The sequence below is a fragment of the Oncorhynchus nerka genome, linkage group LG14 (genome assembly GCF_034236695.1).
Source record: "Oncorhynchus nerka isolate Pitt River linkage group LG14, Oner_Uvic_2.0, whole genome shotgun sequence".
In the NCBI taxonomy this organism is placed as follows: Eukaryota; Metazoa; Chordata; class Actinopteri; order Salmoniformes; family Salmonidae; genus Oncorhynchus; species Oncorhynchus nerka.
The window spans coordinates 36,307,652-36,331,414 of record NC_088409.1 but is presented as its reverse complement, the minus strand read 5'-3'; the positions used below and the strand labels follow the sequence as shown (position 1 = coordinate 36,331,414).

The 23,763-nt window shown below is 46.3% G+C and overlaps 1 protein-coding gene across 2 annotated transcripts in view; it reads right to left on the bottom strand.

Moving 5' to 3' along the window:
• LOC115140949 (nectin-2-like) overlaps positions 1 to 23,763 on the bottom strand; it is a 73,226-nt gene that overhangs the window by 48,076 nt on the left and 1,387 nt on the right. The gene's annotated exons all lie outside the window — the stretch shown is intronic.

Sequence of the window (23,763 nt, the reverse complement as noted above, 5' to 3'; positions counted from 1 at the left end):
GGAAACTTCAAGTAGTAACCCCTAAATACAGACTCGGGATCAGTTTCTCAAAACCTTCCCTGGTCTCTTTCTTAATTCTAGCCTTGTCCTACACCTCTTTAGCGAGTCTAGCAGGCTGCCAGCTTCATCAAAAAAAAATAAACGCAGGTGCCCCAATATATCTCACTCAGTCTGTCTGTCTGTCGTCTGACACCATCTCACCTCCAGAATAGAGTTACCATCAATTATACAGGTCTAGGATCACAGGGAGTGGCAGGTGATCAGGTAGACACACGCTACACCAGACAGGTACTTCTCCAAAAGGTTAAGTTATGGACATAAATATACACAATTGCAACTTTATCAAGTGCTGGCCTTTTGTACTACTCAAAACTGTCTGCATTCTAGGAGTGTGTTTGTGAGAGAGAGAGACTCCATCCCTCCTGAGCAGTGTAACAATGTGTCTATAACAAGGGGATATTTTTGGTTACAGTGTAGGTGTTGAGCTTTGATTCATCTGCTGTAGAAAATCCCTCCTGGGGTTTAATGAGAGATTCCATGACAACACCTCAGTTTACACCTCGTCGACAACAAACAGCGGTGTTGCCGCACTCCCTTTTTGCCATCGGTTACATTCAACTTTAATTCACCTTGGGCCGTTTCCCAGCTGCTCTTCCTGCTTTGTCAGAGCCGTCACTCAAACCTAATTACACATGCCCATTGGTCGCCGTCGTGGCTTGAAAGGGTCCGTCCCCCAATCAAAGACACGGGAGATCAATCCAATTGCTGATACTTTTAGAGGATTCAAAGAGTGTACATCAGGAGGTAGACAACCCTGGTCCTGGAAACCAACCCTGGTCCTGGAAGCCAACCCTGGTCCTGGAAGCCAACCCTGGTCCTGGAAGCCAACCCTGGTCCTGGAAACCAACCCTGGTCCTGGAAGCCAACCCTGGTCCTGGAAGCCAACCCTGGTCCTGGAAGCCAACCCTGGTCCTGGAAGCCAACCCTGGTCCTGGAAGCTAACCCTGGTCCTGGAAGCTATAGGCTCTTCATGTTTTTGATTTAACTGGCCTGGAAGACCAGGTGGCAATCACTGAACTGATCAATTAGCTAAGTTGGTCAGGGCTGCGTTCAGTATAGAAAAACGTAATAGAACATTCTATTGAAGTGAAACGGTACAGGACTGAACAACCAGTTAAACAGGGAGGAGTTGAGAGTTCAAAATGCACCGCTGCCCTTTAAATACGTCAGTCATTACTTCAAGACCCGACACACCTACCGAACGGAGAAAACCTATCTCAGAGTCCGTTCAAGAACGTACAAGAACATTTTGGGAAAACTTGTTGTTCCGTAGAAACCGTTCCACAACATAGCACATATTCAAGCTAACTACACGCACCCCTGGTGTGGTGCCTATTTGGAACAAAATCCTGCAGTACCTGCGGAACACAAGGAACAGGGCTACCTACCCCTGGTGTATGTGATATATAGAGTGCATTAAACCACAATCTGTCTGTCTGACTGGATCAAGACTCATGCATCAAACCGACGCCTGGCCATATGGCTGGCTAACAGAACGCTGACTGAGGGACAGGGTAGTGAACGCTTGGTCAGATATCAGCTGACCGTCTACATCAGAACAGCTGAGGACGACTCTGGCCTAAATTAGAAAGCTATCCCGTTGGAAAGAATCACTGCTGACAAGCAAGGGAGGAGGAAGAAGAGAGGAGAGAGAGAGACAGAGAGAGAGAGACAGAGAGAGAGACAAAGGGGTAGAAAGAGTCTTTGTGAAGGAAGTCACAGAACAGTTCCATTGTTCTGCTGTTTCTCTCAGGTCTGTTAGAACCAGTAGACGGATGGGTTCCCTCCTGCCATTGTTCCATTCTGAATAGGTGGCAGGTCACATGAAACCCAGGTAAAGTGATATAAGAAGAGAGGGATGGAGTAAGAGAGAACACAGCCTCCCTTCCTGTATGATCATAAACTGGGTTTAAATAGGAGCGTTAGTTTACATTGTAAGAGAGAATGGTGTGAACCAACCAACAGTCCTATAGCACTTTCAATCAAACACCTCTACAGCACATATAGGGAGTTGGTATGTTACCTACGTCACCATGGTGACTGGCGCTGTGAACACCATGTCCATCGTGAGCTAGCAGGTTTAAACAGTGTTATTAGTAAAGTAGTCCAAACGTTATTACATCACTGAGGGTTTATTAAAGCAACAATCATTTAGTGGACATTTACCTGCCTCTCTTTGGGCTTTGCACACTGATCTAAGGCAATGGCAGCTCTCTGAAGATCACACAGGAGCAATAGTGCACACGATTACACACAGTCACACACCATCAGGCAGGAACAGTCACCCATCTACCAGTCATTACAGTTGGGAGGGGCTGCCTTTGTTGACTTGTCTATTCTGTTAAGATTAGATTGAAGGATAGAGAGATGGAGGAGGGGAGAGATTGGATGGGGAAATAGGACACGGTCCCTAAATAGACCCTCTCTCATGGCCCTCCCAGTCCCAGTCATGCTCTGATGCCCTACTACCACAGGACCCATAGTCATCAGACTGTAATCAGTAACAGACAGAGGGACAGACAATTGAGGCTGTATTGTGTTGTAGCCTAATCCACCTTTCACTGTTTGTCATTTCTGTTCAAAAAAGGCAAATATGTTCACCCCCCCCAAAACCAAGACCTGAAACTATTCATTCCATTATCAGAACTTGTTCTAATTTTGTTCATTAAAGGATGGAGACTCTTTAATTCTGCCATTAGTATCAACGTTCAGTTCTGATTTGGGCCAGAGGAAATCTTCATGAAAATGATTTTGTTTTAAATCACACACACATTTTCATCTCAAGCTATAACATACAGAGTCCAGTAGAATGGGTGGGTTAGTTCCCATCCAGAGTCCAGTAGAATGGGTGGGTTAGTTCCGATCCAGAGTCCAGTAGAATGGGTGGGTTAGTTCCCATCCATCCAGAGTCCAGTAGAATGGGTGGGTTAGTTCCGATCCAGAGTCCAGTAGAATGGGTGGGTTAGTTCCGATCCAGAGTCCAGTAGAATGGGTGGGTTAGTTCCGATCCAGAGTCCAGTAGAATGGGTGGGTTAGTTCCCATCCAGAGTCCAGTAGAATGGGTGGGTTAGTTCCCATCCAGAGTCCAGTAGAATGGGTGGATTAGTTCCCGTCCAGAGTCCAGTAGAATGGGTGGATTAGTTCCCGTCCAGAGTCCAGTAGAATGGGTGGGTTCGCATCCAGGGGACTACATTCCTTACTAAGCAACACACTGGTCTTTTAGGACAATTTCCTGTTTTAGTGTGAAGGTCAAATTTCAACAGAAAGTGCAACTGCAGAAACTGAACCCTGCCCAAACAGTCACCATCAAACCAAAACTGTCGGTCGTGAAAGTGAAAGTTTGTCTTACTCAGTCAACAATGTTCTCCGTATTTGTGTGGGTAAAAATGAACCACTGGTCTTTTAGGGGAAAGTCCTGTTTCAGTGTGAAGGTCAGATTTCAACAGAAAGTGCAACTGCAGAAACTGAACCCTGCCCAAACCGTCACCATCAAACCAAAACTGTCAGTCGTGAAAGTTTGTCTTACTCAGTAAACATTATACTCCGTATTTGTGTGGGTAAAAATGAACCACAGTAACAGGCAGATATTTTCTACCGACTCAACACAGAAATTACAGATGTCTTCTCGTGTTATAAAATCACACCAAGTGCCACATCAAACGCTAGCTAGCTAATCACACACACTAGCTAATGAGTCAGATCCTCAAAGGAGAGCCAGGGAATGACTGATCCTTCCTTTGAATCTCCATCAGCACAGGCAGGAATATTCAGATGAACAGCAGCTCTACAGAGAGAGGGAGAAGCTGAAGGTCATAGGAAACCTGGAACCAGCTTGTCTGGTGAAATTGTATCTAAAAGTACAAGGACAAAGTGGCATTCCATATCTCTGTTATCATGCTCTCTGTGCTCCACATGAGCAAAGTAGCATACACACACACACACACACGCAGACCCGCACACATGCAGGCACACACACACACAGGAAGGGTATAAGCTTCATCTCTGCATCCTTTAAATTAGATTGCTTGTTGCGTTTCCCATTTTTGAGCGACTGTTAAATTCCAGCTCCTGTGATATTCAGGAGCAGTCATTCCCTCCTGGCGTTCCAGGGAGCAGTCATTCCCTCCTGGCGTTCCAGGGAGCAGTCATTCCCTCCTGGCGTTCCAGGGAGCAGTCATTCCCTCCTGGCGTTCCAGGGAGCAGTCATTCCCTCCTGGCGTTCCAGGGAGCAGTCATTCCCTCCTGGCGTTCCAGGGAGCAGTCATTCCCTCCTGGCGTTCCAGGGAGCAGCGTTGATTAGGAGCGGATCTGCCACGCTGATCCCAGATTTCCACCCCAGATCAGATCCCCATCCATCAGTATAGAGGGAGAAGGTCATAGGAACTAATTACACACGTGGCAGCTAGTCTCACACACCTAGGCCCGGGCAATGCCGCCAGTGCTCCAGACATCAGAATGACGAGACCCCCCTCCTCCTTTTCAGGGAGCAAGACACAACCTTCAATGAGTTTCTCAGGTACTGTAAGGAACGCAATACACATAACCTTCAATTAGTTTCTCAGGTACTGTAAGGAACGCAATACACACTGACAGCTGACTACACTTGACGTGATGACATGTCTATCAATGTCTAGTTCAGGCCACAACAAGCCCCTCAATACTACAGTATAGTCAACGGCAGTCGATACTACAGTATAGTCAACGGCAGTCGATACTACAGTATAGTCAACGGCAGTCGATACTACAGTATAGTCAACGGCAGTCGATACTACAGTATAGTCAACGGCAGTCGATACTACAGTATAGTCAACGGCAGTCGATACTACAGTATAGTCAACGGCAGTCGATACTACAGTATAGTCAACGGCAGTCGATACTACAGTATAGTCAACAGCAGTCAATACTACAGTATAGTCAACAGCAGTCAATACTACAGTATAGTCAACAGCAGTCAATACTACAGTATAGTCAACAGCAGTCAATACTACAGTATAGTCAACAGCAGTCAATACTACAGTATAGTCAACGGCAGTCAATACTACAGTATAGTCAACGGCAGTCAATACTACAGTATAGTCAACGGCAGTCAATACTACAGTATAGTCAACAGCAGTCAATACTACAGTATAGTCAACGGCAGTCAATACTACAGTATAGTCAACGGCAGTCAATACTACAGTATAGTCAACGGCAGTCAATACTAGTATAGTCAACGGCAGTCAATACTACAGTATAGTCAACGGCAGTCAATACTACAGTATAGTCAACGGCAGTCAATACTACAGTATAGTCAACGGCAGTCAATACTACAGTATAGTCAACGGCAGTCAATACTACAGTATAGTCAACAGCAGTCAATACTACAGTATAGTCAACAGCAGTCAATACTACAGTATAGTCAACAGCAGTCAATACTACAGTATAGTCAACAGCAGTCAATACTACAGTATAGTCAACAGCAGTCAATACTACAGTATAGTCAACAGCAGTCAATACTACAGTATAGTCAACAGCAGTCAATACTACAGTATAGTCAACAGCAGTCAATACTACAGTATAGTCAGCAGTCAATACTACAGTATAGTCAACAGCAGTCAATACTACAGTATAGTCAACAGCAGTCAATACTACAGTATAGTCAACAGCAGTCAATACTACAGTATAGTCAACAGCAGTCATTGGCTTTGTGACCGGCAATCAATCCTCCAACACCCTGCTCCATTCAGTCAGACTGGACATACACTGGCCCCTTGTTCAGATCACAACCCAGTTGTGCTTTCAACCTAGCCAACGGAATTAGAGGGGAATGAGAGACAGTGAGAGAAATAGATGGAGACAGAGAGAGATGCTCCAGAGTTGAGCAACAGCTGCTGAGCATCACATCTGTTCAGAGCAGAGTCATCAGCAAACAGACTGAAACAGACCCCACGGAGCACTGCCAGAGGGAGAGAGGGATGAGAGAGAGATAGAGTGAGAGAGATGGAGAGGAGGGAAATAGCATAGATGGAGATAAAGCCACAGCAACAACCAGCTACTCTGAAATAGAACAGGAATCTAGAAGAACATCTCTTCCTGCCTCTGCCTTCCTCAGCCCTTCACATCCCCCTCTCCCTGCCTTCCTCCATCGCTCGCTTCGTCATGTGAGACTGACAGAACAACAGAGGCCTGTGAGTGTGGAGATGAAAGGCTGGGGGTGGGGCGTATGTGTGGTCTCATGAATGAATGACCCCTCTTGTCGTTCCCCCCCCTCACACACTGCCCTATCCTCGACACAATGGCTAAAAACATATACACCATGGGGCAGGAGGTCACACTGTTAGACAAGGGGGAAAATCTATAGATTTACATATCAGGATATTATTTTTGACGTTATATCGTATTGACGGCAGTTGGCTGCACCAAGACTCCAGTATTTGTATAGCTTGTTCGCCATCTTGTTAAATAGGGCGCCAAATTGTTTTCAGCACTTTTCATTTCCATGACTGATCCAAACTCATTTTCTCATGGCTCTCTCGTCTCTCTGCAGCAGACATATGGTGAGCAATATGTTTGGACCATTGAATCGGCACCAAAGTATCGTGATCATATCTTATCGTGAGGTCCCTGCTAATTCCCAGCCCTACTGTGTATGTCCTTACTGTCCCCCATCTCATTGGTGGTATTATCAAGTGAACCCCACTTCACCTCACATGTCTAATCTCATCTTAGTGCAGGTGAAACTCATGGCCTCATCCCAGCTCCAGCAACAATACTGGGTGTACTGAGCTATAGTGGCCATTACACTGTGAGGAACAGAACACAGTACTAGGAGAGGAACTCATTGTCCAGTCATGTCCGCATGCCAAATGGCACCCTATTCCTTTTATAGTGCACTACTTTTGACCAGGGCCCCCCGTGTCTATGGCCACAGACTGACAGAGGGCAGCTCTGTAGCAGGGTGCTCTACATCACATCATTTGGCAGCAAATGAAGGGAGAGAGCAGAGTAGTTTATGTTGATATCTCTCCATGGTCCCTGAGCAGAGCAGACTTTATGTTCTATAGTGGGGTAAACAATTGTAGTCCTTTGAGCTCTTCAGCTCTCCTCCTCCCCTCTTATCTCTCTCTCTCTCGTCTCCTCCTCCCTTCTCATCCGCAACCACAAATAACAATCTACCCCACACAGCAGGCCCTTCCAAAATATTTACTCAGTTCTGTTCTGAATACAAAGGCCATTCTCCCACTGCCTCTGATGTCCCTCACACACACACTCTTTGCATTTGCTCTCCACTAGTGATGAGGGGAGAATCGATGCGGTTACCTATCGAGATATAATTTGATGATATCGTTTTGACAATATGCCAATATTATTTGTGCACTAGTTGGCTGTACCTGCACCAAAACTCCAGTATTTTTCCTTCATACCTTGTTCTCCATCTTCTTTTTAAATTGGGAGCCAATTTGTTTTCAGCACCTTTATTTCCATGACTGATCAACACTTGTTTTCTCATGTCTCTCTACTTGTCCCTCTGCAGCAGACATACAGTATGGTGAGCAATATGTTTGGAACATCAAATCGCAATACACATTGTATCGGCACCTAAGTATCGTGATAATATTGTATCTTGAGGTCTCTGGCAATTCCCAGCCCTAGGCTCCACACACACACACGTTAGAATTCCTGCGTCTCTAGGCTCTCTCCTGCTGATCACCGCCGACTGTTCTACCACTCTGTTACTGCTCTCTAACGAGGACTGCAGGTACAGTACAGTAGGCCCCCTTGGCTTGTCGTGTGTGTTGCTCACACTCGCTATCGCACACAGACACTTCTAATTTCTCAGTGTTCACACCTCCTTTGTCCTCCATCTCTTCCTGTGCAGCTTGTGCCCTCCCTTTGTCTCTCATCATCCATCTTCACCTCTCTCCTCATCCATCTTCACCTCTTTGCCCCTCTTCACTCACCTCCCATCTCTTTTCCCTTCCTCTCTCACACTCCCTCTCCTCCCTTCCTCCCCCGCTCCTCTTCCTCCCCCTCTGACAGTAGCGGTGGTTCCACAGGCAGCACCTGTGTCTCATTACCACCGCTGATGGTGTTGAAATGAGCTTCCCTTTCTCCTCTCTATCCCTCTCTCCTCTCGTCTCCCCCTTTAGCTACTGCCAAGGCACATTTATCTCTGTGTGCTGAACAATTATCTCCTTCTCGCTTTCCCATCCCTCACTTTCTTTCTCTCTCTCCATCTCCTGTCCGTTCAGCCATGGTCGACTGACTTCAGATGGTTGGGTTAGCTAGGTGCTCTGATGGTTGGGTTAGCTAGGTGGTTGGGTTAGCTAGGTGCTCTGATGGTTGGGTTAGCTAGGTGGTATGATGGTTGGGTTAGCTAGGTGGTTGGGTTAGCTAGGTGGTTGGGTTAGCTCTGATGGTTGGGTTAGCTCTGATGGTTGGGTTAGCTAGGTGGTCTGATGGTTGGGTTAGCTAGGTGGTTGGGTTAGCTAGGTGCTCTGATGGTTGGGTTAGCTAGGTGCTCTGATGGTTGGGTTAGCTAGGTGGTATGATGGTTGGGTTAGCTAGGTGGTTGGGTTAGCTAGGTGCTCTGATGGTTGGGTTAGCTAGGTGCTCTGATGGTTGGGTTAGCTAGGTGGTTGGGTTACCTAGGTGGTTGGGTTACCTAGGTGGTTGGGTTACCTAGGTGGTATGATGGTTGGGTTAGCTGGGTGGTTGGGTTAGCTAGGTGCTCTGATGGTTGGGTTAGCTAGGTGCTCTGATGGTTGGGTTAGCTAGGTGCTCTGATGGTTGGGTTAGCTAGGTGGTTGGGTCAGCTAGGTGGTTGGGTCAGCTAGGTGGTTGGGTCAGCTAGGTGGTTGGGTTAGCTAGGTGGTCTGATGGTTGGGTTTTTTGTTAACTGCATGGTATGACAATGCCACCCCTTCATCTAAACCACAACTCGCATCATATATACATAACATTAAGAACTAGAGGTCGACCGATTATGATTTTTCAACGCCGATACCGATTATTGGAGGGCCAAAAAAGTTGGTACCGATTAATCGGGCCGATTTAAAAAAAAAAAATGTAGCAATACTGAATGAACACTTATTTTAACTTAATAGAACACATCAATAAAATCAATTTACCCTCAAATAAATAATGAAACGTGTTCAATTTGGTTTAAATAATGCAAAAACAGTGTTGGAGAAGAAAGTAAAAGTGCAATATGTGCTATGTAAGAAAGCTAACGTTTAAGTCCCTTGTTCAGAACATGAGAACATATGAAAGCTGGTGGTTCCTTTAAACATGAGACTTCAATATTCCCAGTTAAGAAGTTTTAGGTTGTAGTTAATATGGTATTTATAGGACTATTTCGCTCTATACCATTTGTATTTCATATACCTTTGTATATTGGATGTTCCTATAGGCACTTTAGTATTGCCAGTGTAACAGTATAGCTTCCGTCCCTCTAGTTAGCACGTGCTAACTAGCTAGCCATTTCACTTCGGTTACACCAGCTTCATCTCGGGAGTTGATAGGCTTGAAGTCATAAACAGGGCAATGCTTGACGCACAACGAAGAGCTGCTGGCAAAACGCACAAAAGTGCTGTTTGAATTCATGTTTACACGCCTGCTTCTGCCTACCACTGCTCAATCAGATACTTGTATGCTCCGTCAGATTATACGCAATGCAGGACACGCTAGATAAAATCTAGTAATATCATCAACCATGTGTAGTTAACTAGTGATTATGATTGATTTTTATAAGATAAGTTTAATGCTAGCTAGCAACTTACCTTGGCTGACTGCATTCGTGTAACAGGCAGTCTCCTTGTGGAGTGCAACGAGAGTGGCAGGTTGTTATTGCCTTGGACTAGTTAACTAAGGTTGCAAGATTGGATCCCCCGAGCTGACAAGATGAAAATCTGTCATTCTACCCCTCAACAAGGCAGTTAATCCACCGTTCCTAGGCCTTCATTGAAAATAAGAATGTGTTCTTAACTGACTTGCCTCGATAAAGATTAAATAAAGGGAAAAAAAAAAGGATTTCCGATTGTTATGAAAACTTGAAATCGGCCATCCTGATTAATCGGTCGACCTCTATTAAGAACACCTACTTTCTCCATGACAGACTGACCAGGTGAAAGCTATGTCACTTGTTAAATCCACTTCAAATCAGTGTAGATGAAGGGGAGACAACTGAGACATGGATTGTGTTTGTGTGCCATTCAGAGGGAGAGATGAGGACAAAATATAAGTGCCTTTGAACGGAGTATGGTAGTAGGTTGCAGGCGCACCGGTTTGAGTGTAAAGAACTGCAACGTTGCTGAATTTTTCACTCTCAACAGTGTGCATCAAGAATGGCCCACCACCCAAATGACATCTAGCCAATGTGGCACAACTGTGGGAAGCATTGGAGTCAACATGGGCCAGCATCCCTGTGGAACTCTTTCGACACCATGTAGAGTCCATGCCCCGACGAATTGAGGCTGTTCTTAGAGCAAAAGGGGGTGCAACTCAATATGAATGTTTTGTACCCTCAGTGTACAGCCGCTTAGCAGAGAGTGGTCGTCTCACATTCACTAACACCACAAATTCTGATTACACCAAAGATAGTCCTTATGAACAACTGACTATTACAACACTGGGACATACAAACAAGCTGAGTAGTGTTAGTTCACCTTCCCACGCTGTGAATATTAATTTGTTCTCATTATGTCGCTAAGCTGCGGTTGTCACATTGGACACCGCATAATTATGTCATCAACAAGGGGACGAGACATGTACAGAAAGAGGGGAGAGGAGAGGAGCTGTGGATGGGAATGCATGCTCTACAATAGAAGTGTGAATCGAAGTCTCATTATTATGCTTCAGTCTCTAGAATGAGCTCCAACTCTAGAGCTCTGCCTTATAAAGGCCAGTTCATACTCTAGTTACATTTGGCAGTACTATGAAATCTGCTTTAGTCCTAAGAGGACTTGGGAAAGTGTCAATCTTAGAATACTGAAATGGAACTGAACTAACTAACTGATGACATTGACAGAACACTGAAATGACTCAACGAATGCAGGAAGCCATTAGCCAAGTCATTAGCCATGTTTAGCTTGACAGAACTGTTCGGCGTCTGTTCACATCCTGCCAGCCACCAAACCCACTCCATCCATGCATTCCACTATATAAACCTTCATTCATCCATCACTCCCTGTGCATGCAAATAAATATAGGCACACACACACACACACACACACACACACACACACACACACACACACACACACACAGAGCTAGAAAATAGGCCAGAAATGGAGAGAAATAAGAGAACAAGAGAGAGGAAGACAGATAGCGAGAGGAAAGAAGAGTTGGGCTGGGAACAGGAAGGAAGATGACAGTGGTTGAGGGGAGAGATGGAGTCAGCTAGAAGGAATGAGGGGGGAGAGATAGAGAGGAAGAGAGGGAGCGAGAGGAAAGAAGAGTTGGGCTGGGAACAGGAAGGAAGATGACAGTGGTTGAGGGGAGAGATGGAGTCAGCTGGAAGGAATGAGGGGGAGCGATAGAGAGGAAGAGAGGGAGGAAGAGAGGGAGCATGGAAGGGACTGGTGCAGGGAAAAAAGCCAAGGGATTGAGGAAAAGGGTGGAATGGCAGAGAGGAGGGTTTATAGCTAGGGAGGACATCAATAATCTATGGCGGATAAAGCTATTCCGTGTTGAATGGAGGAGAGAAAGAACGAGAAAACGAGAGCGATGCAAAAGTTGGTAGGTGGGGCCTTGGGGACATCTATTTAAAAGAAGAGAAATGAAAAGACGCTTGTGTTCGTTTAGAGAGCAGGGCAGCCCCCCCACCCAACACTCCCTTGTGTTCGTTTAGAGAGCAGGGCAGCCCCCCACCCAACACTCCCTTGTGTTCGTTTAGAGAGCAGGGCAGCCCCCACCCTCCCTTGTGTTCGTTTAGAACAGGGCAGCCCCCACCCCTGTGTTCGTTTAGAGAGCAGGGCAGCCCCAGCCCCCAGGGCACCCCCAACACTCCCTTGTGTTCGTTTAGAGAGCAGGGCAGCCCCCCACCCAACACTCCCTTGTGTTCGTTTAGAGAGCAGGGCAGCCCCCCACCCAACACTCCCTTGTGTTCGTTTAGAGAGCAGGGCAGCCCCCCACCCAACACTCCCTTGTGTTCGTTTAGAGAGCAGGGCAGCCCCCCCAACACTCCTTGTGTTCGTTTACCCAACACTCCCTTGTGTTCGTTTAGAGAGCAGGGCAGCCCCCCCCACCCAACACTCCCTTGTGTTCCAGGGCAGCCCCCACCCAACACTGTGTCGTTTAGAGCAGGGCAGCCCCCACCCAACACTCCCTTGTGTTCGTTTAGAGAGCAGGGCAGCCTCCCACCCAACACTCCCTTGTGTTCGTTTAGAGAGCAGGGCAGCCCCCCACCCAACACTCCCTTGGAAATGTCTTTTTAAATGTGGTTTAAAAATCAGTGTTTACAGCTCTAATCACGGCTGGCGTCATAGCCCTCTCTCTTTCTCCATCTCTCGCTCTACCGTTCTCCCAAGCCCAAAGCCCTCACCCGTCGCAAACATGGAACACACACACACACACACACACACACACACACACACACACACACACACACAAGCCTCCCCTAGAGGGGCTGTTGCACGACAGAGCTGAATTCATGAAATCACTGATGGACGGAATCAACTGCGAGTGAGTGAACATAGGGAGGAGAGGAGGAGTAGTGAGAAAGGAGAGGGAGGATTGTTTCCTATAAAAAGAGACTGAAAGTTGAGAAATCAGGAAATTGCCCCTAGCTGCCTACAAGGCCAGAACACCCAGGAGGGATCCCAGTGACATGCCTGGCTCTGTACACCCCCCTCCCCCAACACCAACACACAGGAACTAAACATACACCACACACACACACACAAACCAAAGTAGTGCTACCACCAACTAGCCACTTTCTACACCTGTTCCTCCAACTTCCATTTCCAACTTCCGCCATCATCCAGAAGGCGAGGTCAGTACAGGTGCATCAAAGCTGGGACTGAGAGACTGAAAAACAGCTTCTATCTCAAGGCCACCACTGTTAAATAGCCATCCCTAACACAGAGGCTGCTGCCTACATACAGACTGAAATCATTAGCCACTTTAATAATGCCACTTTAATGTTTACATATCTTGCATTACTCTCTCAAATGTATATACTGTATCTACAGTATCTTAGTCTATGCCGCTCTGACATTGCACGTCAATATATTTATATATTCCACTCCTTCACTTATATTTATGTGTATTAGGTATTTGTGGTGAAATTGTTAGATATTACTTGTTAGATATTGCTGCACTGTCAGAACTAGAAGCACAAGCATTTCACTACACCCGCAATAACATCTGCTAAACACGTTTATGTGACCAATAAAATTTGATTTGAGAGAGAGGTTGAATATTGGTTTGGAGCTCCGCCTTTGGAGCTGGGTAGTCAGACAGCTCTGTCCATTCACACAGACACACAGGTGAGCTGGAAGGAAGGAAGAGGAGGGGAGGAGCTGGCCCGGTAGAGGAGGGGGGAGGAGGAGGAGAGGCTGGCCCGGTAGAGGAGGAGGAGAGGAGCTGGCCCGGTAGAGGAGGAGGAGAGGAGCTGGCCCGGTAGAAGAGGAGGAGAGGAGCTGGCCCGGTAGAAGAGGAGGAGAGGAGCTGGCCCGGTAGAGGAGGAGGAGAGGAGCTGGCCCGGTAGAGGAGGAGGAGAGGAGCTGGCCCGGTAGAGGAGGAGGAGAGGAGCTGACCCGGTAGAGGAGGAGGAGAGGAGCTGGCCCGGTAGAGGAGGAGGAGAGGAGCTGACCCGGTAGAGGAGGAGGAGAGGAGCTGGCCCTGGCCAGGTAGAGGAGGAGGAGAGGAGCTGGCCCGGTAGGAGGAGAGGAGCTGGCCCGGTAGAAGAGGAGGAGGGAGCTGGCCCGGTAGGAGCTGTGGGAGGTGAGCTGGCAAGGTGGAGGAGAGGAGCTGGCCCGGTAGAGGAGAGGAGCTGGCCCGGTAGAAGAGGAGGGGATGTGGGAGGTGAGCTGGCAAGGTGGAGGAGAGGAGCTGGCCCGGTAGAGGAGAGGAGCTGGCCCGGTAGAGGAGAGGAGCTGGCCCGGTAGAGGAGAGGAGCTGGCCCGGTAGAAGAGGAGGGGATGTGGGAGGTGAGCTGGCAAGGTGGAGGAGGGGAGGGAGGGAGGAGGTTCCAAGGTACAGGCTGCTCTGTGACACTAGTGGCCATGGGGGAGAGAGGGAGAAGGAAGGGGAAACCAGGGAAGTTAAGGAAAGGAGGAACTGGGGACTTCACTCGGAACACAATGACAGGCCTGTTTCAATAACAACAGTGTATAATTTACCCACCAATGGCTGGCTGGCCCACAGTACAACAGTAACTTGATATGAATGGAAGTATCTCACATCAAGGAAAGAAGACATGATGCTGTTCTTCAATTCCCCAAATCCAACCTGCTGTAGAACCCAAGCTGGTACATTCAGGGGAAATGACCTGGCTAGACTTCACATCTGTGTATTGTGCTCTATAGTCCTTGTAACAGCACAGCAGTGTCCTGAGAGTGTAATAGGAGTTCTCAGAAGATTGAGTGTGGCCACAGCATCACTGTGGGACATGTTAGTCCTGATAAAACCATACATCTGTTTCCCTTTCCTCTCCCTCGCTTTCCCCTCACACAACCTCCCTCCTTCTCTAGGCAATCTGTGATTCAGCCCACCATTGAGCCTGAGGTTCTGTGAATACATTTTTGTGTGTGTGTGTGTGTGTGAGGGACAGCCGAGTGCCATTCTGCAGCCAGGGTGAGGGAGGGAGGCCAGGGTGAGGGAGGGAGGAGGAGGGAGAGGGCTTGGGAAGATTGTTGGGAAACGTTGTTGCAATGTCGCAGCAACTTAACCTTCAAAAACTGCCTTCTGGGACAGGAGCCGGGGAGGGAGGGAGGGAGGGAGGGAGGGAGAAAAAGGAACATTGTTAGGAGGCAGAGAGAGACTGCAATATAGAGGCAGCAATACACCATGTTGATAGGAAAGGCACCATTACAAAACAGTGAGGGAAAAGAAGCAACAAAGAGAGTAGTTTGTACTGACAGGCTTAAAGAGAAACTTCAAGCTTGATGTAGGTGAAAGAGAGGGAATAGAACAGAGGGGAGAGAGAGAGAAGAGAGCAGAGAAAGAAGGGAACCAAAGACATTAAAATTACAGCAGGAGAAATGAGGCAGTGGTGACTCAGGAAAGAGAAGGAGAAAGAGAAAAAAGAAAGAGGGATGATGGGAAGGAGGGACGGAAGGAGAGAGGGGCACAGACTAAGACAGGAGCTTACTGAACAGATGGATCAATTACAAGGACCAAATTACAGAGAGGAGGAAGTTAAGAAGCTACTCAGAGGAAATCAACATAGACGGAGGGAGGGAGGGAGGGAGAGACGGAGGGAGAGAGAGGGGGAGACAGAGGGAGAGAGAGGGGGAGACAGAGGGAGAGAGAGGAGACAGAGAGAGAGGGGAGACAGAGAGCGAGGGGAGACAGAGAGCGAGGGGAGACAGAGAGCGAGGGGAGACAGAGAGCGAGAGACGGAGGGAGGGAGACAGAGAGAGACGGAGGGAGGGAGGGAGGGAGGGAGAGAGAGAGAGAGAGGGAGAGAGAGAGACGGAGGGAGAGGAGAGAGAGAGAGAGAGAGAGAGAGAGAGACGGAGGGAGGGAGATGGAGGGAGGGAGAGAGAGAGAGGGAGAGAGAGACGGAGAAAGGAGAGAGAGAGAGAGAGAGAGAGAGGGAGAGAGAGAGAGACGGAGGGAGAGAGAGAGAGACGGAGGGAGAGAGAGAGAGACGGAGGGAGAGAGAGAGAGACGGAGGGAGAGAGAGAGAGACGGAGGGAGAGAGAGAGAGACGGAGGGAGAGAGAGAGAGACGGAGGGAGAGAGAGAGAGACGGAGGGGGAGAGAGAGAGACGGAGGGGCTGATACAGAGAGGGAGGGAGGAAGGGAGGGGAGACAGAGAGGGACGGATAAGTAGGAGGCATGGAGGGAGAGTGAGACGGAGGAGGAGGACGGAAGATAAGTAGGAGGCATGGATGGAGAGTGAGATGGAGTAGGAGGAAGGAAGATAAGTAGGAGGCATGGAGGGAGAGTGAGGCGGAGGAGGACGGAAGATAAGTAGGAGGCATGGAGGGAGAGTGAGACGGAGGAGGAGGACAGAAGATAAGTAGGAGGCATGGAGGGAGAGTGAGACGGAGGAGGAAGACGGAAGATAAGTAGGAGGCATGGAGGGAGAGTGAGACGGAGGAGGAGGACAGAAGATAAGTAGGAGGCATGGAGGGAGAGTGAGACGGAGGAGGAGGACAGAAGATAAGTAGGAGGCATGGAGGGAGAGAGATGGAGAAAGAAGAGCAGAAAGAGAGAGGGTGGGATAGAGCTACAGGAGGTAGATTGGATTCATTAGTTAGAGGGCTGGCAGAGGGCAGAAGGATAGAGGAATAGGAGTCAGAGACCCCACTGTGGCAGTGTAAGAAGGATGGGATCAGCTATAGTGTGTGTGGGGGGGCTCATTCAACACATAATTATATTTAGATGAAGTGCCAAGACTCTCTGTAGTAAACAAACACTTTGGTACACCCTGTTGACAAAACCCAGTGAGAGGAAAAGGCCAACCTGTCACTCCAGTCTCCTCCTATTCTGCTTTCTACCAGTCCTGGTGGCTGCAATGAATCTCTAATGGTGATCATTCAGATATGCAACTGCCAAAGACCAGCCTAACTACACTATAATTGACAGAGGTGACACCTCAAATGGCACCTTATTCCCGATATAGTGCACACTTGACTAGGACCCATAGGGCTCTGGTTAAAATGAGTACACTATATATGGAGCCATTTGGGATACACACAGAACAAGCCAAACAGAGCTGGTAAGGTTAATAGCTGTGGGCGTCAGTGTGTTGTGACTAATCAGAAATGCAGTCTGCCGACGGCCATCTCCACTTTGATGTTTCTGAGATTCAGAAGAACATGGGGAAATAGAAGACAACACACTGTAATATCTGTTTTGTCTTGAACCATTTAAACATAACTGAATGTTCTGTTCCTGCTCCACTCTTATCTCTGATAAAATGTCCCACACTAAATAAACTCCCACTTCACTGCCTAAATGTCTTCCCTGGCTGTAGCCCAGTAATACGGTATGTCCTCTCACCTGCTCTGAATAACTACTTCCCACCAATCTAAAAGCGCTGGATTGGTGGAGGCATGGGGTAATGGGAGTTTACACCACATCTCTTCTACCAGTCATTTCCAATCAGGGAAGGGAACAAGTGCACACTTTGGGAAGAAGGAGTGATAACTGGGACATTAAATTCTTCACCATCAACAGCCCAGAGTAGAATGTGATCATGTGGTTGGGTCTTGGGAGTGTCACCGTAAACAAGGTCCTGTCACAACTAAGTAAATATCCTCCCCCAGCCCCGCCTCTGTCTGTCCAGACAGGCTGGTAAGTGTGATTTTGACATGACCTTCTCAAAGTGAGCTGTACGGAGATGCAGAGAAAAAGACAACTGGGGGTGTAGAAGTGAGAGGTTGTGACATCACGCATAACATACAACACACGATGAAAAAACAAAGATGTGAAAAAGAGAGAGAGAGAGACAGGAGAGAGTGGTGGTAACTGTCAAACTGTCTTGGACACACAGACCGAGAGCCGTCAGCGCGAGACCTACATCTGTTCAATAAAACATATGGAACCTGATCGATACAGGACCAATAACACAGACCACGCTCTGGACACATTAAGGTGACTGCTAATGACAACGGAAACGTGTGTCTGTCCATGTGTGTAGCTTGGACAATGTCAAGACCTCAAGTGCCATACACATCTGCTGAGTGTCAAGACAGAGGATTTTACAGATGGAGAAGGAGGAAGGTGAGAGAGGGAGAGACGAGAAGTGTGTGAGGAGAAAGATGTTAAGAAGAGAGAAAGGTTAGAGATAATTGGCCCAACTCCATCAATGATAGCTGGGTGTCACTGTTAAAGTGTCAGAGGGATGATGCTAAATTACAAAATGAGCAGATCCTGCCCCCCTATCCCTCTCCTCCAAATCCCCTTATCCCTGTGCCAAGTTGCCACTGTGAGGAATTTAAAAGTATGATGTCATCCCCCACTAACGCTGCCCCCTTCATTCCAACTGTACCCACCCCTCTAGGCCCTACTACCCCCCCCCCTCTCAGCCCCCTTAACCAGCAGCATAGTCCTAGTGCTTTGGTTGGTGGATGGGGCCCAGTGGTGTAAAGTACTTAAGTAGTACTTTAAAGTATTTTTTCTTAAGTCGTTTTTTGGGGTATCTGTACTTTATATTTTTGACTACTTTTACTTCCCTAAGAAAATATTGTTCTTTTTACTCCATACATTTTCCCTGACACCCATTTTGAATGCTTAGCAGAGAAGGAAAATGGTCTAAATCACACAAGACAACATCCCTGGTGATCCCTTCGGTCTCTGATCTGGCATAAATAAGGAATTTGAAATTATTTTTTACTTTAGATAGTTAAAACCAAATACTTTTAGACTTACTCAAGTAGGATTTTACTGGGTGACTTTCACTTTTGTCATTTTCTGTTAAAAGGTATCTTTTACTTTTACTCAAATATGACCCCCAATGACCTCAGCAGAGCTATGTTTTTGTAAACCCTTCCACTCCCATTCATCTTAGTGGCATTTCGCATTCCTTAAAAAAGGGGGGAGGGGGTTCTAATTCTTCTCCCTTTGATTGGATGGAAGGCCTCCAATCTGGCAACACTGCCAGGCAAACACAAACACTCCCAGTGGGGATCTCTGTAAGACCTCATCGTGGGCAGGGACTGGGAGACGAGTCAGGATCGAGGGAAAGATGAACGGAGCAAAGTACTGAGAGATCCTTGATGAAAACCTGCTCCAGAGCGATCAGGACCTCAGACTGGGGCAAAGGTTCACCTTCAACAGGACAACGACCCTAAGCACACAGCCAGGTGTGCAGGTGTGGCTTCAGGACAAGTCTCTGAATGTCCTTGAATGGCCCAGCCAGAGCCCGGACTTGAACCTGATCTAACATCTCTGGAGAGACCCAAAAATAGCTATGCAGCTACTCTCCCCATCCAACCTGATAGAGCTTGAGAGGATCTGCAGAGAATAATGGGAGAAACTCTCCAAATACAGGTGTGCCAAGCTTGTAGCATCGTACCCAAGAAGACTCAAGGCTTTAATCGCTGCCAAAGGTGCTTCAACAAAGTACTGAGTAAAGAGTCTGAATACTTATGTAAATGTGATATTTCAGTTTATTTTATACATTTGCAAAAATGTATAAAACCTGCTTTTGCTTTGTCATTATGGGGTATTGTGTGTAAACGATCTAATCCATTTTAGAATAAGGATATAACGTAACAAAATGTGGAAAAGGTCAATGGGTCTGAATACTTTCTGAAGGCACTGTATATGTAGGCTACTGAGCTGATGCTTTAAGCACTACAATTAAAAATTAAGACAAATTACTGCCTACTGCTCTTCGTAGATTCTGCCATTAGACTCCTAAAGTTTCCGGTAATAGGCGACACCAGTGGTCGGCATCCTTTTCCATTTGTAATGTCATGTTATCGTACCATTTCTACTGATCTGCGTGCCAATTATGATTTCCATATAAACAGTTTCATGGAACAGTTTCATATCATTTATAATAAAGTATACATCTCAAAATCAATGTCAGGTAGAAAAAACTAATACCTTAAAAATTACTTTGAGAAGCTACACAGTGATGGTGAGTTAAGACAAACAGAAATAGTAGGCTATCAGATCCCAAAATGGTGACATTTATAAGACTACATTTGCATGCAGGCCAGGGAGCCTAGGCCTACTTCTATGTACAATCAGGTGGGTGTCCTTACTCAAGATTGACAAGGTGCTCCACACAAAAGACACTGAATAAATTGATAACTCATAAATCGAATGAAATAAACCAAAACTCTCAAGTGTAGCCTAGGATGTACACTCTACAATGTGTCCACTCCTCCAATGACAAGACTGTAGTAGTAATAATAATAATACATTAACAGTAATTACCCTAACCAAACAAACATTGTAGATTAGAAATGATGGGAATTAACAGTAAATGTACTACTGGATGGCACACCAGTGTCACCCCGCAGCCTCTGCAATAGATTAGTCCACTGAGACAGCCGTGAATCAGACAGGTACATTTAACATATTTGCCACTGCTTGTCTGAACAACCAAACCATCGTCCAGTCGACTAAATGGGGTACACTGGCCCTACACAGCATAGCCTCAGGTTACACGCCCTCATTTATCACTAGCTAGCGGTGTGTCGACAATTATTCCTCCTGCATCCCAATCCAATAGCAAAACGTACAATTCAGTGACAAGTATGGTTGCTGATCTCTCTCACACACACTTGCACACTCACTCACACGCACGCACACTCTCTAGAACTATCCATATTGTCTAATGATGTTTGTTAAATCAACAACAACCTAGTCTGTCTGGCCTTTGATTTAAAGAAAATATGTTCACAGAGAAAATAACTGTCTCTCCACATGCATTGATTATAGACGCACACATGCATCAATAAGCTCTATGGCTTGACTTACTGTAGTAGGTCTTTTCATTCTATGTGGAATGTAGTTCATTGATGAACTGTTATAAACTGCCATAAAATGAGGATTGAATTAGGATTCCATGGAGGCAGCAGAGTCAGGGCCACAGGTGTTGGGCACCATCCACACACACACTTAGTATTACATTCACGACTCCATTGGGCTGTAAACTAAAAACACACATTTATGTCTGAATCAACTGAGGTTTACTGGTGATGAGGGCAACTATTGATCTACGCTAAACAGGCCCTGCAGTGAGTGAGTGAGTGAGTGAGTGAGTGAGTGAGTGAGTGAGTGAGTGAGTGAGTGAGTGAGTGAGTGAGTGAGTGAGTGAGAGTAGGTGAGAGAGTAGGTGAGAGAGTAGGTGAGAGAGTAGGTGAGAGAGTAGGTGAGAGAGTAGGTGAGAGAGTCAGGGCCAGTGATGAATCCATACTAAAAGCAGTCAAAGCAAGACTAATGAACACACACCTGACCTTCTCCCAATCCCCATGGCATTTGCAGCTCTATAGCGGAGGGGCAAGGACACCTCATTAACATAACACCTGGAGCATACAGACATTCATTGACAAGTTCACACATTCAAAAAAAGGTTGCTTTTCCAATTTGAAATAAGACTAGTCTATTTCTGCAGCGTTGTTTTTGCTGTGTTTGTCTGGGAAGAAACATTGATTTAGATAAGAATGTTTCAATTATATTCTCCCATTCCTCTAAAAAAAACATTTCACATTATTTTATCCGTTAGGCTCCTCACATCTTTCTCTCCTCCTCCCCCTCTCAGACACCCATAAACAGCGTGGCCTTGAGGACAGAGCGACGGGGAGAGGAGGGAGTGTGTTTGAATAAACCAATAACTAACATCACTCACACAGGAACATGAACGACAAGAGAACAAGGGCCCCTGTATGTACTGGGTCTGGCAGGCGGGGGAGGGAGGGAGGGAGCTCAAGTGATGGTGGGACAATCAGTTGTTCATTCAGTCCTATAAACCAACTGACCTACCAACCAATGGACTGACTCTGAAACACAATCCTCAGCCTGCACTGTCTCTGCATCATTCTAAAGAAGCCACCTGTTCCCAAATGGCTGAAGAGACCCATCAGGAGGATCTCAAGTGTCTTCACTGCTGGTCACTGCACAAAGTCAATTTGGCCTAATGTCACATTTCTCTCTTCTTCCAAAAGCGTGCGACTGTAGCCTGCTCTCTCTCCAGACCCTGCCAGCCCACCAGTCGCTCTCACACGCCGTTTACTCAGCCGTAAAGACAACGTAACCAGTCACAGCTGACCCCATAGCCCTATTTCAATATAAAACACCATGGCAACGGGGTTCAAGCCCTCCTGACCCACATAGGACCTGCACCTCGTTAGGGGGTATTACAGTGTCGTTTTTGGGCTCAAAGTGGAATCCCATCCATTCTCTACTACATGTCTTTTATTGATTGTTTTCATACTATAGAAGCCTACCTTAATTAAAAACAAATTTAACTCCCTGTTATTACACTGTAAGCTGGGTTATGAGACTATATTAAATTGAAATGGATGACAACTGAACTAAGCCTACCTTCCTCTACTAAGCTATTGAAACTCTGTATGGTCATATCCTTAAAAACAAGATTTTCTTGGCTTAGCAGAGAACAAAAAACATTTTCCAACAACCATTCTCCCGCAAAAAAAACCACACAAACAAGGCCCGAACATTGTCGTGTAAGAGGCTCGTTCTGTAAAATCAATAAAGTGAAGAGGGAGCCGTGTACACTTGAACTGGTTAAACAAGCATTTTCCCTGGTAAATATGAACCTTTTGTTTTGTTTGCCACCGTTTTCCTTCCCCTTAATTGCACTAGATGTTCTGTAAAAATGGATTTGGGCTGAAAAAGGTCCACACCATAAATAAATCAGAAAATAAAATACATTTCTGGACCAGATGATATTATTATTATTATTGTGTTATGAACAACAATGCTCCCGAGTGACGCAGCGGTCTAAGGCACCGCATCACTACAGACCCCGGGTCGATCCCGGGCTGTATCACAACCGGACGTGATTGGGAGTCCCATAGTGCGGCACACAAATGGACCAGTGTCGTACGGGTTAGGGTTTGGCCGGGGTAGGCCGCCATTGTAAAATAAGAATTTGTTCTTAAGTGACTTGCATAGTTAAATAAAGGTTCAATTATTATGATCTTTTAATTAAACCAACTACAGCAGGCAGTACAGTAGGCCTCCGCTAGGCCACTACCCTCTCTTTCTGTGGCACTAAAGTTTCCTTAGACAGTTTTGACTTTTTTTGTCCATGGAAAAAGAAAAAATATAGAGGTCTGGATTAAATTGCCACTACAAATAAATGAATATAGAGATGTACATTTGTTTGGGCTAACTTGCCTGATCATTCTGCAAGTATAGGGAGAGAATCTACACACCTGAGCTCGAAGCCTATCACACCTGAATAAATTAACCTTCTGAATACAGCAAATACATTACCAACATCTTTTGATCTTTATATGCAAGTGTGACGCCAAAAGTTGAAGGAGTGGAGAGGTTGAAAAGTTAAATATAGCCTAATATAGCCTATTTTTTATCACCTGGGAACATGAACAGCAGTGTGCGGTGTTTTCCTTTTATTAGCCATGTTCGCTCCCCACTGACATTACGTGGGGTATATTTTTTAAGACTATTAAACTGAATGTCTAGAATGAGTATTATGATGCATTTACATGACACAACAACATTCTATGGCAGCCATGTCAGCCCAAAATCCACTCAAACTCTAATTTACATGTTTTTTCTTCCATTAGTCCACTGTTGATGCAGTCCCAAAATGTTTTGCATGTCAGGGGTAAAGTAGTGAAAATATTGGACTTTCAAGAAGCACAGTGTCACCGGCCAGATCATCATGCAGATGCAAAATACATCATATGATGCAAAACGCATCATCATGGTTTTGTGGCTGGTGACACTATGTCCAATATCCTTAAACCTGACTGCTGACATGAAAAACACTTGGGAAAAAAAAATACCAAAAGAGTGGATTTTCCCTTTAACATGATATGGTGAATATTTAAACAATACTATGTAACTGAATGTCTTGAATTAGAACAATATTCAATAT